General features: G+C 33.3%; 1 protein-coding gene and 1 pseudogene across 5 annotated transcripts in view; one reads left to right on the top strand and one right to left on the bottom strand.

Moving 5' to 3' along the window:
• LOC145297709 (rho GTPase-activating protein 44-like) overlaps nt 1-19,664 on the top strand; it is a 473,021-nt gene that overhangs the window by 140,780 nt on the left and 312,577 nt on the right. The gene's annotated exons all lie outside the window — the stretch shown is intronic.
• On the bottom strand, nt 7,529-7,645 carry LOC145301535 (5S ribosomal RNA; annotated as a pseudogene).

Below are 19,664 nucleotides of genomic sequence, written 5' to 3'. Positions count from 1 at the left end.
ATCCTCTCCTGATCACAGTGGAGTGATCTTTGTTTTAGCCAGTCTATAGAACCTTCCTTATCTATATAGTTCTGGGTGAATTCATTCAGTAAATACTTGGCGCATTGTTGGTTGATGCATTTTTCCAGATTTTTACAGTGAAAGGTCTCTGCATTTTTATTGACTCTTTTGGGCTATTTTCGTAGCAGGCTTCCTTTGTGATTCTGTCTCATTTGCAAAACAATCTTATCCAAAATGTTTGGCTAGTTTCATGATGGACGTTATTCTGCTGGCTCCTTTATGCTAATGTACCATTTTAAGGTTTTGGTTTCTAGGAGTTTAGTGTAATGTTATGACCCTTTAGGCTGTGATCATAGCGTAGTATCTGTTAATTGTGGCAAGCGGGAGCAATGGTCAAAACATTATTGTATTCTTATTGATTTGAGCGACGGATGTTCGCTGGATCAGTTATTATGATTAGAAGAATAAACAATTAAATTGAGGAAGAAATGATTGACGTATAAATCGTAAAAGGAACGCGAAAATAGATGTAAACATTCTTTTGGATTTGGATAAACAAATAACTAGATGGAAACATTAGGTTGGTCTGAGACACGTAATTAGGTGACGTGGGAGAAAACGTGATGTAGTTAGTTTTGGAGAGATTCAGAGAGTTGAGGATTGACCACCAGAGCAGAGAGACGTCTAGACAAAGGTGGACAGACAGCTAGGAGCGAGCTGTATGAACAGAAAATGTAGAAACTGCAGATCCTGTGAAAACCATTTGAGACAACTGTAATAAATTTATATTATAAAAATATAAAGAGTTGTTTTAATGGTTTCATAAATAAGAACAGATGTCTCAATTGGTTGGTGCTGATCGCTTCATGGTTCGTTACGGAGCAGCGGGAAGTTAAAAGAACTCTTCAAGAAAAAGGTATGGAGCATATATTATTCTTCTTACATATGAACTGTAAAAATATCCCGTGTGATAAGTCTGATACAACATGACTCAGTTTACACGTCAATATCATGTCCCCTGGCTAAACAACATACATACGCTTTATACGTTTATTATCTGTCTGTTAAAAGAACAATATCTTACATCCACTAGATAACACATGACACGTTTTAATATATCATCTCCTCCAATATAAACCAATATACAACATTGTTAGATATTGCCTGGTGCTTACAACAGTGGCACAATGTCGATCAGTTTCTGAGAGATTCATACCTTCTGCTCCTCCGGGCAAATTAAAGCATAGACAGACACTGGTTTTTGTATGTTGCTCAATACAGTCAACATTTTCCTTATTTTAATGCCTAGTCTGTTAATGTTCTTTTAAGCTGTATATTATATATTTAAAAGCCGTATATTATTAGGCATGGCTAGTTAATGGCAGTTACCATGTTTTTGTTTGTAAGCTTTGTTTTATAAATTTTTATTACATGACTTTTATATTCCCTTCCAATTTTTTCTCTCATCTTGGCATGCTTAATTGGATCGTTCTCTTCTATACCAAGGTATTTCTGTTGTTCTATTGTCCTGCCCTTCTATGACTGATGTCAGCATCTGCATCAAGCTGTAGGTTTTCCGTTTGGATCTTCTTCCCAGCTCTGATGGAGCAGCACATTTGTCCAGGCCAGACTTTATTCCAATATCTTTGGGGGGAAAGTATGTTCAACTTGCAAGTGTTGACTTAAATCAGCGTTTGAACTGGCATACAGCTTGAGGTCATCTATGAAGAGCAGGCGGTTGACTCTTTTATTCAGGTCTCGTTGGTGGCCCTGGCTCAGGTTGTAAGCACTTTTTTTTTTTTTTTAATACACAGGCATCACCACATTATCAAGGCCAAGAGGCCACTCAAGGATAAGGGTTAAAGAATGTACAGTAGAAATTGGACAATATAGTAATCATTAGTAATGAAAATTCGGTAAATTTGATAACTTATATGGAACGGCTCATCAAGAACTTATTTACGTTAGACTTGAACACAACCATATTGTAGTCAGCTGGAAAGCAGGAAAACGGAAGACAATTCCACAGGCGTGCAGTTCTAAGAAAGAAGCTTTGTTCATGGAATCTACGTTTAGGATCTATTACCTTAGATCCTTCTTCAGATCTTGATGTCAGAAATTGTTGTTGCATTAGTGCGATTTAACGCTATGATTGTTTGTCACATTTTTATATGGACAGCCAATTATTTATTTATTTTTTTTTTTCTTACTCATGTTCACCCCTTATAAAACCTAATAAACCTGTAAGGAAAGTATACAAAATTTTAATTATTTGACAAAGAGTACAAATAAAACAGGAAAAACCTTATTCTATGGAGTTCAAAGAATGCAATTCTTCTCATCAAGGGAAAGACACTTGCAAAATATACAACAAATTTTTCAGGTCAATGCATCAGAGCAAATAAAAATTTTCAATATCAAGATTTTTATTTTATATTTAAGCTCTCTCTTTCTTAGATTTATTGAGCTTTTACATCTGGTTTGAATTATTATATGAATCTATATCTATATCTATCTATAAAAACAGAGATGTGTGTGCCACAGACGATTTCTGATTGGTTAATCCAATAATCACATCTCCTAAAAAACTATAGTTCTTACGCTCTTAACTTTACCATAAAATATTTTGGTCTTATTTATTGTCCATCTTGGAAGAGTTTAATTTTTTTCTAACTTGCCATTTACAAATTACAAAAATACGAAGCTTACAGACATCACAATCCAACCTCCGACTCAACGTCCGCCATTCACACAACAGGAAAGCAAACGCTGGACAGATTATTAGTACTACTACTACTACTACCCAGCACAAGCGCACACACACTCTTTATAGCATGTTCTCTCGTGGTCTTTTCATTTCAGGTTTGTATTACTGTACACATAGATTCGAAAAAGTTGTCAAAAAACAAATATATAACAAATAAATGTTATCAAAGGCAAGATAAGTTACTTTTCTGCCAAACTGGATATTTAAATTAACCACACGTGGTCTCAAAATGAATGACGACGCTCAAAGTGTATACATATTTTGACTCCTCCCTTTACTTAAAAATTCACCAAAAATCAGGAAATTAACGAATTTTAATGAAAATTGCAATATTTTTCAAATAATGATCGCAGAATATAATGAACTAATTATTTTTACTTAACTCTTAGTGAAAATGTTTTATTTTGTTTAAACAAAAAATACCTTTACTAAAGTAGTAAATAAAAAACGCAAGAATTTATTTTTGCTTTTTATAAAGCATCGTAATTTGTAACAATAAAAAATAATTTTTACAGTAACATTACGAAAAAAGCCCCTAAAGTCCGTATTAATGTATTCGATATAACTCGAAGAAAAATGAATTATCGGATACTATTCAGGAAATTAAAGATTCAATTAGATTCTTATTTCAGTCACCTAAATTATTTAGGATGAAATGAGTTTAGGAATTTATAGCCAAACCTAAATATTTTTTTTTTTTTTTTGTAAATATCCAGATACGCTACTACAGAACACCGACCAATCCAATTTGTTTTGGGAGGGGGGGGGGAACAAATATATAACAAATAAATGTTATCAAAGGCAAGATAAGTTACTTTTCTGCCAAACTGGATATATTTTTCATGTTTTTATTCAATCTATCTATATATCTATAAAAGTGAACGTGTCTGTCTGTCTGTCTGTCTGTGTGTCTGTCTGTCTGTGTACATTTCCCTACGCAATAACTCTGTCAATTTTTAGTCTATAGACTCGAAATTTGAAATACCGGGTACTGAGATTTGGGAAAATCGATGTGACGGGTGTCAGCCAGAAATTTGGCTGTTAAGGGGTCAAATTTCAACGATTTGACCTTTAAGAACTCTACCAAACTCCTCCGACAATTTTGGGTCTAGACACTTGAAATTTTAGATATAGGTTCCTTGAACCTGCATCTAACTTAATAAAGTGATTTGAGCCCGAAACAATAAAGTTTAAGGGGTCATAATATGGGTCAAAGTTTTAAAAAATTAACCATTTTTTTTTTGTTTTTTTGCTTTTTTTGCACAGCATACACCTCCAAACACCCGAGCAACGCCGGGCACCCCTGCTAGTATAATAATAATGATAATAATAAGTATAATATTCACTTTTTAGTTTACATTTTTCTTTCTCTAAACTAATTATTAACCTTCCTGTTCTTTCTCTCTCTTATATATATATATATATATATATATATATATATATATATCCTATAATATAAAGCTGAACGTCTGTGTGTGTGTCTGGTCACAAATAGGCTCCTATAGGGTTGACTATTATAGAAAACTGATCACATATAATGATAGATGTATCGAGACACAGGAATGGTATGTTTGATTTGGCATAATGATGATTCATTAAAATTGTGGGGTCCGCTTATGCGCCTAGTCCACAAAGTATGGAAATAAAAAAAATTTAAAATTAAAAAAAAAAAATGTTTACAAGTGTTTTTGATTATAGATGTACATAATAATACTTTGATAAGTATATTTTAACTTAAATAGGGATGGTATAATAAAATTGTGGGGTCTGCGATCGCACCTGGTCTCCACAGAATGGAAATAGGCACAAACTTTAATAAAGACTTTTCATATCTATCTGCGTAAGTATACTTTGATAATTGTTTCAGTTTGAAGAAATATGGTATAATAAAATGATGGGGTGTTCGTTCGCACCTGACCTCCATAGAATGGAAATATATCACAAAGTTTAACAAGGTTTTTTAATATAGATCCACAGAATATTGTGATAAGTGTTTCAGCGTGAACAGGTATGGTATAACAAATTATGGGGTTTATCTATTTTATTTTTACTTTCATCATATTTTGCTTTGGTTTTGATACCCCCAAATTCAACCCAAATTTACAACCCTTCGTTTTCATAACCTATCATACTTTCATAAATGAGAGTCCATTTTCTGTAGGCTGTTTTTGAACCCAGTCAACGACGGGTACTTTTGCTAGTATATATATATATATATATATATATATATATATATATATATATATATATATTAGACATTAAGAGGATATATATATATATATATATATATATATATATATATATATATATATATATATATATATATATATCCGTTCACATATACCTTTTCATGATAAAGCTAAAACCCAGAATTAGATAGAATCGAGCAATTGCATCGACAACGGACAACACCAGACCCAAGTAGGTTATGGTTAGGTCGTCAGTATTGCACACTTCATGCGTGCGACGACCTGGGTTCGCGCCTATGTCGAAGCACGTCACTGATGAGATGCAGTACATCGAAACCTACTTGGGTCTGGTGTTGTCTGTTGTCGATGAAATTGCTTGATTCTGTCTAATTCTGGGTTCTAGCTTTATCATGAAAAAGTGTATGTGAACGAGTGGATATATATATATATTCACACACACACCCACACACGCACACACTGGCTTTGCTTGGAGTTAGTGTTTGGTATAGTCGCATTAATTGCAAGTTATCATAAAAGCGCTTTATATATTTACATGAAACCAAAATCTCTCAGAACACTCGCGTGTACGTTTCCTGGTAACTTATGTAATGTGGTTGAGTTGCCCATTCAAATAAATATTTGTTGAATGTTAAAAAGAAATAAAACCCAAAGAAATGATGCACCTTGGGTACTTTGTATGTGAAATGGTTAGAGTTGTTATTAGTTTGTGGTGTGATACATCAAATGTTTTTGCAAGTTAAAATTTCAGAGTAAACATATATTTCTTAATGTTCAGCTTTAATTTGTTAATATATTTTTTAATTGACAAATTTCTCCTTTTCTCTTTTCGCCTTTCTCTTTTCTTTTTTTCCTTTTAGCCATTCTCTATTAATTTTTTTTTCTTAAATACATTTTGATTTAGCTGTTATCCTGATAAACTGTTTAGCATTTTTGAATTACATTTTTTTTTTCTTTTAGCCATTCTCTATTAATTTTTTTTTCTTAAATACATTTTGATTTAGCTGTTATCCTGATAAACTGTTTAGTTTTTTTTAATTACATTTTTTTTTTCTTTTTGTCATTGCTTTCCAATTTTTAAAGTCGTGTGGAAATACTAATACTTCAAATTAGCAACTGCTGATGCTCGTTATCTCGGTCGGTGGTACTCGTAGCAATATGTATTTTGCCATTGCAGATTACATATTTTTCAATAGAGAATTTGCGATAGAACAAAGAAAGACTAAACTTGCCTCCAGTCAAATGTTAAATCTCTTAGCTTGTCATAAGAATGGTCATATTTTGTAATCAAATAGTTGTAAACTACGAATTCTATTTAACCTATATGAAACTCTGGCAGGTACTACCATTCCGAAGTTAGGGTGAAGACGATCATGGCAACTACGGAGTGACTTCACACTCCAGAGCTCCAAAAGTAGAAATACCATTGGATGCAGTTTTATTATATCTGAGACAGTATAGGATGAAGGAAGCTTTAGTTTAAGTAAGAGATGGAAGAGAGAAAGGGCTTTATCTTCGCCAGGCAGTTTTTGTTCAACCAGAGTGCTTTTCATCTAGGCCATTGACTTCTCAAATCCCACTTTCCGACTTATATCACATTGTCCCACCATAGGAGGTAGATCGATGCCTCCGTTTAATCTCTAAAGACAAAGAAAACGCCTCTAGGGGCAGCTGTGCGTGTAATTGTGAGGCAAGGGTTGCACAATCCCAACCACGCCTCTTCTAACCCTAACCCTAACCCTAACCTCTTCTAAATCGGCACTGCTTGAGTCCAGTGGCAAGAAGTCCAGGACGACTGGAAACAATGCTGAGATAAGCGGAGAGCACATACAGCATCTGGAAGTCCCAAATGGTCACCAATTTAGTACTGACCAGGTTCAACGTTGCTTAACTTTGGTGATCCAACGGGAACCGATGTGTCAACGTGATTATGCCATACATGAGAGGTAGATAAATATCAGAAAAGACAACAAATATTTTGCTTAAAAAAATACAAGGTAGTGTTTATTAGTCTTACTCAGGATAGATTTAAACCATAGATTGGATGCGTTAACTCCCAAATTAAGGCTTCACTACCGGTTATACTTTACTTTCAGGTTATATCCAGAGCTTTTTTTTTTTTTACTACGTGGACACTTGAATATGCCTATAACAGTCTATACCTCTTGATTTGCTGTATAACTGTTTTATGTGTTCACATATCTTCTCAGAAATGATCGTACACAGACTTGTTTGTTAAAGTGAAATGATTATTTCTTAAATTTCTTTACCTTATAATAAGTTGCTTTGAATTTGCAATGAAAACCTGATGAAACCCATTTCATCTATATTTCTTTTCTTGAATGCCTTATTTTTTTTCTGCATACCACATAAATTATCAAATTTTTGTTAAATACTAAAGAAATGTTTGAAGTATTATTAAATTGTATTTCCACTTATTTTTACACGATCCAAATTTTGAATTCTTTTCGAAGTAAATAAGTCGACATTGTTAAATACTAGTGGCAAGTGGAGGTTCAAGACCACTGGAAACAATACCTAGATGATCGAAAAGCACATACAGTGCCTAAAATTCCCAAATGGTCACCCATCTGGTACTAGCCAGGCTCAGCATTGCTTAACTTCGGTGATCTGATGAAAACCGGTGTATCAACGGGATTATGCCGTATATATGTTAGTGTTATACCATATTATTGTCAATATAATAATCTACTTAGCTATAATTTATTTTTAAGATTACTGAGTTCTGTCCAGACATTTTAAAATAATCATTTGAATATATTTGAATCGAATCGTACCCCAGTGTTAAAACTAATTAGAACAAAAAGAGATAATCTTTTTGCTTATATAATTTTTTCCATGTTACTGTTACTTAGGTGGGCTCTACAGTGGAGGGGTGGGATTTTGCTGCTTTTTTGTTTTAACCTACTAATAATAGAAAATCTGGAAAGAAAATGCTAAAAATGGCGGAACATTTATTTCAATGTTATTTTTACATATTTTCAATAATAAGTAGGGCTATCACAACAGAATATTCTTATTGTTTTGACTTTCGAGTATATATCTGACACACTTAATCACCCGGCAACCACATCATTCTATATAAAAGATATGAACGGATACACACTCGAGAGTCAAAAGAATGAAAAGAATATGCTGTTGTCCTGGCCCTAATAATCTTTAAAAAATGGTTCAAGAACTTATGACATTGACCGATTCCAAATATACAGTTACGTTTAATTTTTAGATTGACCGTTAAACTGATTTGCTGTGACACATAACTACAATTGCGCTTTATTCATAAGAGATGCATATATTTATAATGAAAATGAAGAAAAGTGAGCTAACATTAAGAAGTATGGCCAAACGAGTAATATTGGCCAAAAGGGAAAAAACAAAATTCAATCATGTACTTGAGAAAAGCCAGGGAAATGTTAATCTTGTTTCCAGCATTCTTGTTCAAATAGTTAATAATGTTGTGTGCATATTCTTAGAAGAGAGAAGCCAACAAGGAACATTTTGGGCAAGTGGTTCAGATGAACATGCTCTCAAGAAGAGGAGATTGAAACTTGCCTCGCAGGTATTGGAAAATTAAAGAAAGGGGAGAGGGGTTCTCAACTGGCAACAAAAAACATTTTTTGAATACAAATTATTACTCGGCAATGAATTCATTAAGATGAGTAGAAGAAAATTCATCTAGTGTTTTCATTAACATAAATTGCCCTTCTTTTTTTTTCTTTGTTAAGTCAAGACTTCTACAGTTCAACAACGATTTCATTGATTTTTTTTCCCTCAGCATTTTATTTCTTGTATGGAAATGAATGACGCTATATATATATATATATATATATATATATATATATATATATATATATAGAGAGAGAGAAAAAAATGACAAAAAATTATATTCTAAAATTCATGATGTTGACCATCTTATAATTTATTCCTTTAATTCAGTTGACTCATACAATTCTTAACAGTATCTGTTTCGTAGCGCAAAATCAATCACTTAATTATTATATCAGGCTGGCTTTGGTATTGTGGGAGGTCATGTTAGTGATGTTCTCGACATATGACCAGTAGTCTAGGTTAGGAGAAAAAGAGGGGGCCAGTGAGTCATAGTACTCCTTCTGAAGCCAAGCCTGGGTTTCTTTGGACTTACGGGCTAGCGCTGAGTCTTGCTGTCACACCCAGAGTCTACCAGCGGCCAGCTGATTGCACCAGGGGATCACCACACTCTTCAGCAAATCCAGGTACACTTTGGTGTTGCTTTTAAGCGGCATGTTGCAGCCCTCACTAGAAACCACATCAAAGACCATAACCATGGCCGGAAACTTCGTTGAGCTGTACCTTCAAGTGTTGAACCATCTGGATTTGCATTTAGAGGGTGCTGGCAATGGTCCTGTTCTCATAACTTGGATCGGTAAAGAGCTTGAGTTAAATATTGTATAACTTTCAGACATGATAGAAGGCTCCTACCGCTCTTGGGATTTGTACACAACTAGTCAACTAGTAGATGGTCTGCAAAAAAAAAAAAAAAAAAAAAATGGTTTTCGGCAAATGGAAATGGAATCATGTCTTTTCTGGGGCGACAATTTTATCGTTCCATCCCCCCTATATCTCTCTCTTTCTCCAAATTTTTTAAACATATAATTATTTTTTTTACTATACCTGAATTGAGAAACAAATAACAAGTGAAACAATACAATCTGGAATAATAGTGATCCATATTCGACAAAAAAAAAAAAAATTTTTTTTTAAAGTAGAATTCTTCCAAAGATAAATGATGTATCTTAAACAAAAAAAATGTTTTCTATTTCTACTCAATAGGAACTGAACAGGATTATTTTTATTTTATTTCTTTTTCAAAATTAACTCTAATCTACCCTAATTCTTTCAGTAAAGGTAAATGAAAAGATATTCTAAAGATTCCAAAGGAAATGTTGCAAAAAAAAAAAAAAAAAAAGGGTATCCAAAAATTTAGTTGAAGTCGAAGCTTAATCTTTCTAATTTGATTGGCACGTAACAGCAGCTTTTTTGTTTGGATTTGGCTTTCTCCATTCTAGTCGGAACTGCTTATATCATGTTTGCTAATTTATGGATACTTATTCCTAAAAAGCACTGATTAATTAATGGATGCCCAATTTCCTTTTTCTCTCTTTTTTTTATGATCTGGTTTCAATTCTTAATGCATTTGTCATACGATACTTTTTTATTTGCATTTTTATAACCTTAAGTTATTCCCATTTTTTGAAAAAAGGAGGGGAGTATTATTTCATTGGCATTGACATTTTTTTGTCATAAAATCCTCTGGAATTTCTTTCTTCTTGGAATTCTTTTTGAAAAGCAATTCTTGAAAGTTTCAGTGCATGAAAATTACTTTGGAAAAAGTTCCTTTCTCCTTTTTTTTTTTTTTTCTTGTCTTTTCTTTATGAGATTGTACTTTTTGGTTTTTCTCCATTTATTTATTTATTTATTTATTTATTTCTCTCTTATTTTGTTTATTCCTCCTTTCTCTCTTTCTCATTATCCCTCATATTTATTTGTCTCTCCTCAGGCGTTGGTTTTTGTTTCCCCTTTGTTGGGTTCCTTGTCACTAACTCTGTCACACTTCAGCTTAAATTGTATATTTTTTCATCCGCTATGTTTAGATTCGAAATAGATTAAAAAAAAAAAAAATGTGCACATTGAGTGGACGCATTTAAAAAAAATGTACATTTTTATTTCATTAAAATATCGTTATGATTTGTATGATTTTGAGAGTAATGACTTTTTCACAGAATTCATTGAATTAAAATTGTTAATTTGTTTTGTACATTAGTAATTTCCATTTTGTATGCCTCTTCATATTTCTATGATAAGAAGCATGACCATCTCCCTTGCCATAACTGGTGCTACCAGATCAGGCTGTCAGAAGATACTGGCTTCCTGACCTAAAATGCACCAAACATTGATGTTTTTTTTTCTTTCCTTTCCTTTTGCAAAACTCAATCTTATTCTGCAGAGTCAAAAAAACAAAAGCAAGTTTTCCGTTTTCCTCTATAAAACAACCAGCATAAACATCATGAACAAATGTTTGAAGATATAAAAAATTTGAAGCACAAAACCTTTTTCCAAAATTACTGAATTCTGTATTAATGCAAAACCCAAAAAGCGTTGATATGCCGTAAACAAGAACAACTAACCCCTCATCCCATAGGAAAATCATTAAAATATATGAAAGTAAAATAACAGGTGTTAAAAATAACTGATCCACATTCTATTAATGCACTTGTTTTTCGATTTAACTTAAACAAAAAACATTAAATATCCATAGGAATATTCAAAAATGGCTCTGGCTTATACATACTGGGTTTATTAAAAGCGACTTATAAAATTTTATATTAGTTTTTGTTTAAATTGTAATGGTGTTTATCCCTGAAAGAAAAAATGTTAATGAAAAATGTGATCAGCTTAAAAAAAAAAAAGTGAAATTTTAAACTTGATACTTTTCTTCACTTTCTAATTCGCTTTTTTTTTCCTCCTTTTTTTTTTCTTTTTCTCACACTTTTTCTTGCCTTTTTATTTCATCTTTTCTACTTTTCCTCTTCTCAATTTTCTATTTCTAATTCCCCCCCCCCCTCTGTCTCTTTGCTTTATTCATTTTTTTTTTAAATACTGTTCTGTTTTTTAATGATTTTAATATTTAAACTTTTTTTTTTTTTTTTTTTTAGGTAAGTTCTCTCTGCAAAATTTGCTGCAGCATCTCTTGGTAAGACTTCACTCCATCAATTTGATTTTAATCAGTTGCCTCCGATGATTCTAAAGCAACAATAAGTAGCGTAATTTGAGGGGAGGTGATTTTTGTCTTTGAAACTAAAACCTTGGGTGGGAACATGAGTATGCGCATTTGGTTGCCGGAAGCTTTTAAGCTTAGTCCATTAAAATGGTGGGGGATGGAGGTGAGAAGAAATGAAAAAAAAAAAAAAAAATGAAAAAAATGAAAAAAAAAAATCTATTGGAAGCAATTGCATTTAGGAAGGTACATGGTGAACTACTTTCAACTAATTTGTAAATGGAATAATCAAATGATATATACTTACATGTACGTGTGTGTGTGTGTGTCTGTGTATACACACGCATACATATAACTATATATTAGTTGACTATGCGTACACACGGAGAGAACTTGAATGCCTATTAGACACTGTCCTTGAGTATCTAAGGTCTCTCTGTACAGGGGTTTGTCAGGACAAACTGGCACAAGCATATTTCCCCCCACAAGTAAACTCTAAATATTCAAAGCAATATAGTATTTTGAAGCACAAATAAGGTCTTCATTACATGGCTACAGACTGACTTTTACAAGGAATGGTGCATCTTCTTTTAATGATGCTACCTCAAGTTACAGCACTTAGTTGGTTACTCAACCAGACCAAATGAATTTTTGTCCTGAAATCCAGTAAGATCAAGTGATCATGAGAAAGATAGGGTAAATTGGTTAATTGAGAAGGGGGGGAAATTAGTGTTCTAAACTGCTTTATTAACTCAACATTTGAGAGGTCAAATAGAATCTTGATTCAACACTGGAATATTTATGCATCTCATATAGAATTGAAATGTTAGCTCCAGGAAAGGACTCTTTGATTTCTGAGAATTTATACTGAAGTAAAAAAAATAAAAATAAAAAATAATTCAATTTACAGCCCAATCTTTGGCCACTTAGCATCGACACATTCTGGCAGATTACATAAGTAGCTGGAAAATGTCAGAGCAAAGATGATTAATTCAAAATGCGGTGGTTCCTCCTCCCCATGTTAAGACTGACTTTCTGTTTGGAAAGCCATTCTTAATATGGGGGAAAGGAAGGATTTCACATTGACATAATGTGTCGAAAATAATTTTCAGTTTAAAAGATTTTCCATGATTTAATGAATTTCATGTTTTCATTGAAATTGGTCTTCTGACAGCTGATTGGATTATCGCTTAAGCACCTTCTGCTTGTTTACACAAGCTGATAGGTGGTGCCAGAGTGCCTTTAGGTGTTTCGCAGGTACAGCCAGCCGGTAGTGTATGAGATGAAAGACTTAAGTGGCGCAACCCTCCGCTCTACCCTTTAAGGAAAGTTTTCTTCGCTTTGACCATACATCCGACCAATTCTTTTCTAACTGGAGACCTGGTCCGAACCACATGCCAAGAACCTAAATGGGGGTCATGTGTCCAGCTGAAAGGCGCTGGAAGGGTGGTGACATTTCTCCATGCACCCAACCACAAACCAACTGATTAGCTGTGGTTGATTTTGGCCGCTGTAACCGTTTCATAGCGAGTGAGTGCCTTTGCCACCTTTTTGATGCCTTGAAGGCATGACACAAAGATAGTGAAGCAATCGGCAAACGTTGAGACTCTGGCTGGCATTCCGCGGGGCAGAGCTATTCTGCAAAGGACAGAATTTGCCTCCCCACTCTTCAGCTTGCGAAGTAGTAGCTCCAACGCAAGGATGTACAGCAGGGAGGATAGTGGACAACCCTGATGAACTGACTGGAAGATAACGAAGGGTTTTGAGCATTTTTGGTTCACTTGCACTACGGATGTCTGTGTGCAGTACATTACGGAGATCCATTTGTGGAAGTCCGGTTTAAAACCAGCGGTCTCTAGAGCAGATGGCAGGAAGCGATGGTCGACCCTATCGAAAGCTTTGGACTGATCCAAATTGATCAGCATGGCTTCCATATCATCTTTTCTCCATCTCTCTAGAATTGTACAGGTCAGTTGCAGATTGTTTTGGATTGATCTCCCCTTCACAGCATACTTCTGCTCAGGTTCCACCAAATCGCCTATAACAACCTGCAGCCAATTGGTTAGGATACTTGCCAAAATCTTAAACTGTGTTTAGCAGAGTTATGGACTTGTAGTCATCTAATTCTTCCCAGCCATACCTGTTCCTCTTCTTCAGTAATGTGATCACTACCTTGGTGACTTGACCCGAGATAGATCCCTGATCAAACCAATGGTTGAACACATCTGTCAGAATCAGTATAAATATGGGCGACAGCCTCAAATATAGTTCGTAGGGCAGGCCATTAAGTCCCAACGATCTGTTGTAGCTGACCTATTTCATCACAGCCAGGACCTCTTGTTGGATCACCCTGCCTTTGCAACTAGCTGCTTTAGCCACCTCAAGACTGGGAGAGTCGGCCAAATAGTAGCTGAATTTTGTACGAGTTAGGAAAGGTTCTTGCATAAAATGCTCCTTGAAATGTTCCTGAAATCCCTTGCAGATCTCCCGAGTCGATGTCAGGGTTCATCCATCCAGATGTTTAACGCTTGCGATGGACTTGCTGTGTTCATCTGTATTGGATTTCATGGCTTCATTGGTTATCTTATCTAGTCTAGCCTTAACTACCTCCCCTTTGTAGTGCTCTCTAGCCTCATGCCAAATTCATTTTTAGGGCCGGGAGTCCAGGTTGTCACCTATTTCTTCCGTTCTTTTCTGGGAGGGTTACTTACTATTCATAGTATAGTAGCTCTGTCCAAACCAAATTTCATGTCCACCCAGGTAACGCCAGGTATCCATCCTAGTCTGTGTGTGTGTGTGTGTGTATGTATATATATATATATATATATATATATAATGTGAGTGTATGTTCATATGTAACAAAAATGTTTGTATAAAAAATTTTTTTTAGTAAAATATGGCTGTACTTGTTATTGAGAACTACCTTATGACCACTTTCGTTTCATATAACTAAAAAAAGAAAAAAACTGTACAAAAATGTGTATCTGCATACCCTCCTTTTGTCTGCAGACTGCTTGTAACTTCACAAACCTCTGAAATAAAACCTACTTTTGTTGAAAAGGAAATGCTTTGTGCTGCTACATGACTCATACAATATCATTATACGGCAAAAAAAAAAAAAAAAAAAAAAAAAAAAACAGAAGGATAAACAAAAGTAAAATAACTCCACCCTATTTATATTCTTAAAATTATTGAATTTTAACATCTAACCTCAAAAAAAAAATAAAAATAAATAATAATAGATAAATAAATAAATAAATAAATAAAGCAGATTATATGATTCTGTAACTCAGGGAATAAAAAAAAGCTCTCAAATTACAAAGATAGACAGATTTGAAATATCCGAAACTCTCACTAGATCTATCAGATCAGAATCCAAACTACTGTCTACATTTTTTTTAAATTTTATTTTTTATTTTTATTTCATATAGATTTAAGGACAGTCATTGCACAGAGAGATATAAGAATGATATGAGGGATGTGTAATGCGTGTCTTAGTGACACTTAGATCTGATGACCTCAGAGGAAGACTAACTTTGGACAGTATAAGATGTGTGCAGAACAGGTAATGTTGATGGTATGGCCATGTTGGAAAGAATGGATGAGAATTTTTGGGTTAGTAGGTGTAGAACAGTTGAGGTTGCAGGATCAGTTCACAGGTGAAAGCAAAGAGAATCATGGGAGGAAATGATAAGAATGGACTTGAGGAAACCCAAAGATATAAAATAAAGATTTGGTCAGAGACGGTTTGGTTTTGAAGTCAATTTTTATAAGCCACCCAACACATTTAAAACGGATATTAAACTACAAAATATACTGCTAAATGAATTGCTGTTTTTTTTTGTTTTTTTTTTATTTTTTATTATATTGGGGCTTTGGAGACACAAGTTATTTCCGCCTCTTTATTTAATTTAGATTTTTTGGATTCTTAAACAGTATGCAGCACATATGAAAAACGTATTCAGAGTAACAAAATCTTCACAGTACACAGTAGACAAAAATAAAGATCCTCTTAAAAATCAGGAAAATTTATCAGGTTGAGGTCTAATCTATATATCTATAAAAGTGTGGGTGTGAGGACAATTCTCAATTTATTATATACTCAACAAATTTTTGATCTATAGAATTGAAATTTGGTATATAGGGTATTCAGACATGTGGAAAACTTTTTAATCGAGCTTCTAAGGGGTAAAAATTGAAAAATTGGTATTTGGGATCGTCGGATTTTTATCTGTTTGTTAATTGTTGCACAACTTTGCACATGCGCGAATTGTTCACATAACAGATTCCTTATGTTTAGAATAAGTAGGTTTGTAAACACTTTTTAAAAATCATGGCAATAGTTATCATACTTGATTTACTGTCTTCAGGTTTTGATTTTGAGTTTTTTTATATTTTTATTTTATTTTTTTACTTATAAAAAATGAACTGTTTAAAAAAAACAATATTCACATGCACGTCTCAGTTTTTATACAAATTAAAATATAATATTTGTGTATTTAATGACCGGGCAATGCCAGGTGGCTTACTACTTCAAAATAAAAATCAGTTTTTGTAACTTATTTCCCCCTTACTTTATGGGTATTTCTTTTAACAATGGCAGATGAGCAAACTATAATAAAACTAATTTTTATTTTGAACTAGCCTGGGTGCCCGGCGTTGCCCGGGTGTTTGGAGGTGTATGTTGAGCAAAAAAACAAAAAAAACAATGTGGTAGTTGACAGGCAGGCAGGCTTGAACCCGTATCACAAAGGAGAAAAGTATGTGGAAAAAAAAACGTGACATTTTTGCTGTTGCACCCATCGCTAAGCCAGAAGTGATGAATGTTTAAATTGAGGCCAGTCGATTGAAAAGAGGGGATGACTTTTGAAAAAATCGGCGAAAAAAGCGACCCCTCCCTGTAGAAAAGTGCCTAGTTGAAGGTGATGGAATTAATGTTTTTAGCCAATATTTTTATATTTGTCGTCCGAAGGGCTGACCTTCAAAACGATACCAACCTCGTGAAAATCCGTCGCCTCTGTCAAAAGTTTTAGGCATACATACATACATACAGACAGACAGACAGACAGACAGGTGAGATTAATATTATAGATTGAATTTCTACTCGATAATTTTTCTTAACTTTTGGTGAAGATACTTATTTTTGTTTGATATGTATGTATATGAAAGACTATCATACTTGGAATATTATTTTCATATGTGTCACATACTGTATAACCCCCCCCCCCCGTTTTTCGATAATTGTTGTGGGCGGGCAATATTTGCTGACCAGTCAAACTCATCCGACTGGTATCCATAGTGATCTAAAATATCGCGAGTGTAACAGAGATAGGTGTAACAAAAAATGTCAGTATGTCACGATTTATGTCACATTATAGCGATAGTGGGTTTGAAATTGTTAGCAATTGACTTCATTTCACTTTTCTTGTTGGTTAATATTTATTTTTATATTTTAATATAAAAATAAATATTAACCAACAAGAAAAGTGATTATGAAACAGTTTTATGTATTTCTGTTTTTTTTTTTTTTTTTTTTTTTTTCTTTCTTGTAACTACGTAACTTACTGAATTGATATTTTCATTAGTAGTTGGGACCATTAATAGGAAAAATGGGAACATTTTGTGGAATTGGAAAAGTTGGTGCAGTTTTTCCGATGCCAAATAGGATTATTTTATTTATTTTGGTGAAAACTTAATTTTCCATTGTTAGTCCTGATGATAAATTTTGATTTTAAAGTAAATTTGGTATATAGGGTATTCAGACATGATAAATTTTGATTTTAAAGTACTAGTAAAACTAAATTCTGTAGATCATCTCCTCCAAGTGTATTTTTATGTTTGAAAATTATATATATATATATAGTGTGTGTGTTTCATAAGTTTTTATGCAAATCAGGTAAGAAGAAAAAGAAACTCTATAACTAAATATTTAGAAATTTAAAAAGAATTGGAATCAGTAATTTATAACAGAATCGGCAATTGTATTGAAATTGTCCTATTACTAATTTTCGTCAAATATTTATGAAATCAAAAATGCAAGAGCATTAAATAAAACAAAATTTCAGAAATCTATTAAATCAAATAATAATAAAATGGGTTGAATTTTGTAATTAAATTATCACAATGCATTTTAGTTTCTTTGTAAACGAGTTAGCCATTTTAGTCTTTTGTTTATTAATAGCTGGAAAAATTTTAGTCTTTTGTTTATTAATAGCTGGAAAAATTTTAGTCTTTTGTTTATTAATAGCTGGAAAAATTTTAGTCTTTTGTTTATTGATAGCTGGAAAAATTTTAGTCTTTTGTTTATTAATAGCTGGAAAAATTTTAGTCTTTTGTTTATTAATAGCTGGAAAAATTTTAGTCTTTTGTTTATTAATAGCTGGAAAAATTTTAGTCTTTTGTTTATTGATAGCTGGAAAAATTTTAGTCTTTTGTTTATTAATAGCTGGAAAAATTTTAGTCTTTTGTTTATTAATAGCTGGAAAAATTTTAGTCTTTTGTTTATTGATAGCTGGAAAAATTTTAGTCTTTTGTTTATTAATAGCTGGAAAAATTTTAGTCTTTTGTTTATTAATAGCTGGAAAAATTTTAGTCTTTTGTTTATTAATAGCTGGAAAAAAAAAAAGAAGTATTATTTAGTGACCTTTTGAAATTTGAATGCATTTCACTTGTCAAAGTAATTCAGTTTTCTTCTTAGTATTGCCCATTGAACCTTTAATCTCCAGAAGACCTAATACCCAGCAAAGTCTCTATTGACGGAGCTTCTTTGCGAGGGCTCTCTACCCGTGGAACACATTACCACAGAACTGCTTTCCTGAAAATAACATGGTCATCTGCAAATTCAATGTTGACAAATGATTTTCATGAACCGCCCCATAATTAATCAACTTAGTTTATACCATTAACGTTCCCCTTCTTTTTGGCTGACAATCATTCCATATCATTAACCGTTATCCTCGACTGGTTTTTAGTTTTGTAAGTGATGACCCAGTAGTAACAAAAAAATTAAACTGACAATGTATTTTTTAGCAGTAAATTTTGTAAGTAACACACCCTTCATTTATTTTATTATTTTTTTGTTATCATTCTCGCTTTTGTCTTTCTATCACTCTCAGTGAATATTAACAGTTGAAGGTATTCAAAAAATAACTAAAATAAGAGACTGGAATAAATAGTCCATCTATAATATAAGTCTCACCTGTCTGTTTCAATGTATGTATGTTTGTATGTCTGCCTAAAACTTTCGACAATTTCACGAGATTGGTATGGTTTGGAAGCTCGACCCTTCGGATGACAAATATTGAAAAATTGGCTAAAAACACCAATTCCGTCACCCTCAACTAGGTACTTTTCTACAGGGAGGGGTCGCTTTTTTCGCCAATATGTTTAAAGTCATCCCCTCTTTTCGATTGACTAGCCTTAATTTAAACCTTCGCGACTTCTGGTTTGGCAATGGGTGCAACGGCAAAGATGTCACTTTTTTTTTCTTTTTTCCTCTTTTGCGGTACAGGTTCAAGCTTGCCTGCCTACTATCATTTTTATTTATTTATTTTTTTTTTTTTGCTCAACACACATCTCCAAATACCCGGGCAACGCAGGGCACCCAGGCTAATTTTAAATAAAAGGGAATATTACGTCAAGTCAATACTATTTAACTCGTAGTTGGAAATAAAAAATATACTGTCTTTGCAAACTTCTCCCCCCCCCCCAATTCAAACAGTTTCACACAAACTCAATAGGTGACCTAACGGGTCAATTTCTTTCCAGTAACAATTATATATAAGATTTACACTAAAGTTTTGAACACTAACAGGGTTCTACATTGCGAGTGAAACAGTCGCATTTGTGAGTGATTTTTAAAAGTGGCGACTACAAATAATAAAACGCTTATCTTTTGGCGATTGTATTTCTTTCA

This window comes from Euprymna scolopes, chromosome 18 (assembly GCF_053919585.1).
Source record: "Euprymna scolopes isolate OS-2025 chromosome 18, ASM5391958v1, whole genome shotgun sequence".
Taxonomy (NCBI): Eukaryota; Metazoa; Mollusca; class Cephalopoda; order Sepiida; family Sepiolidae; genus Euprymna; species Euprymna scolopes.
This window is presented reverse-complemented; position numbering and strand designations above follow the sequence as displayed.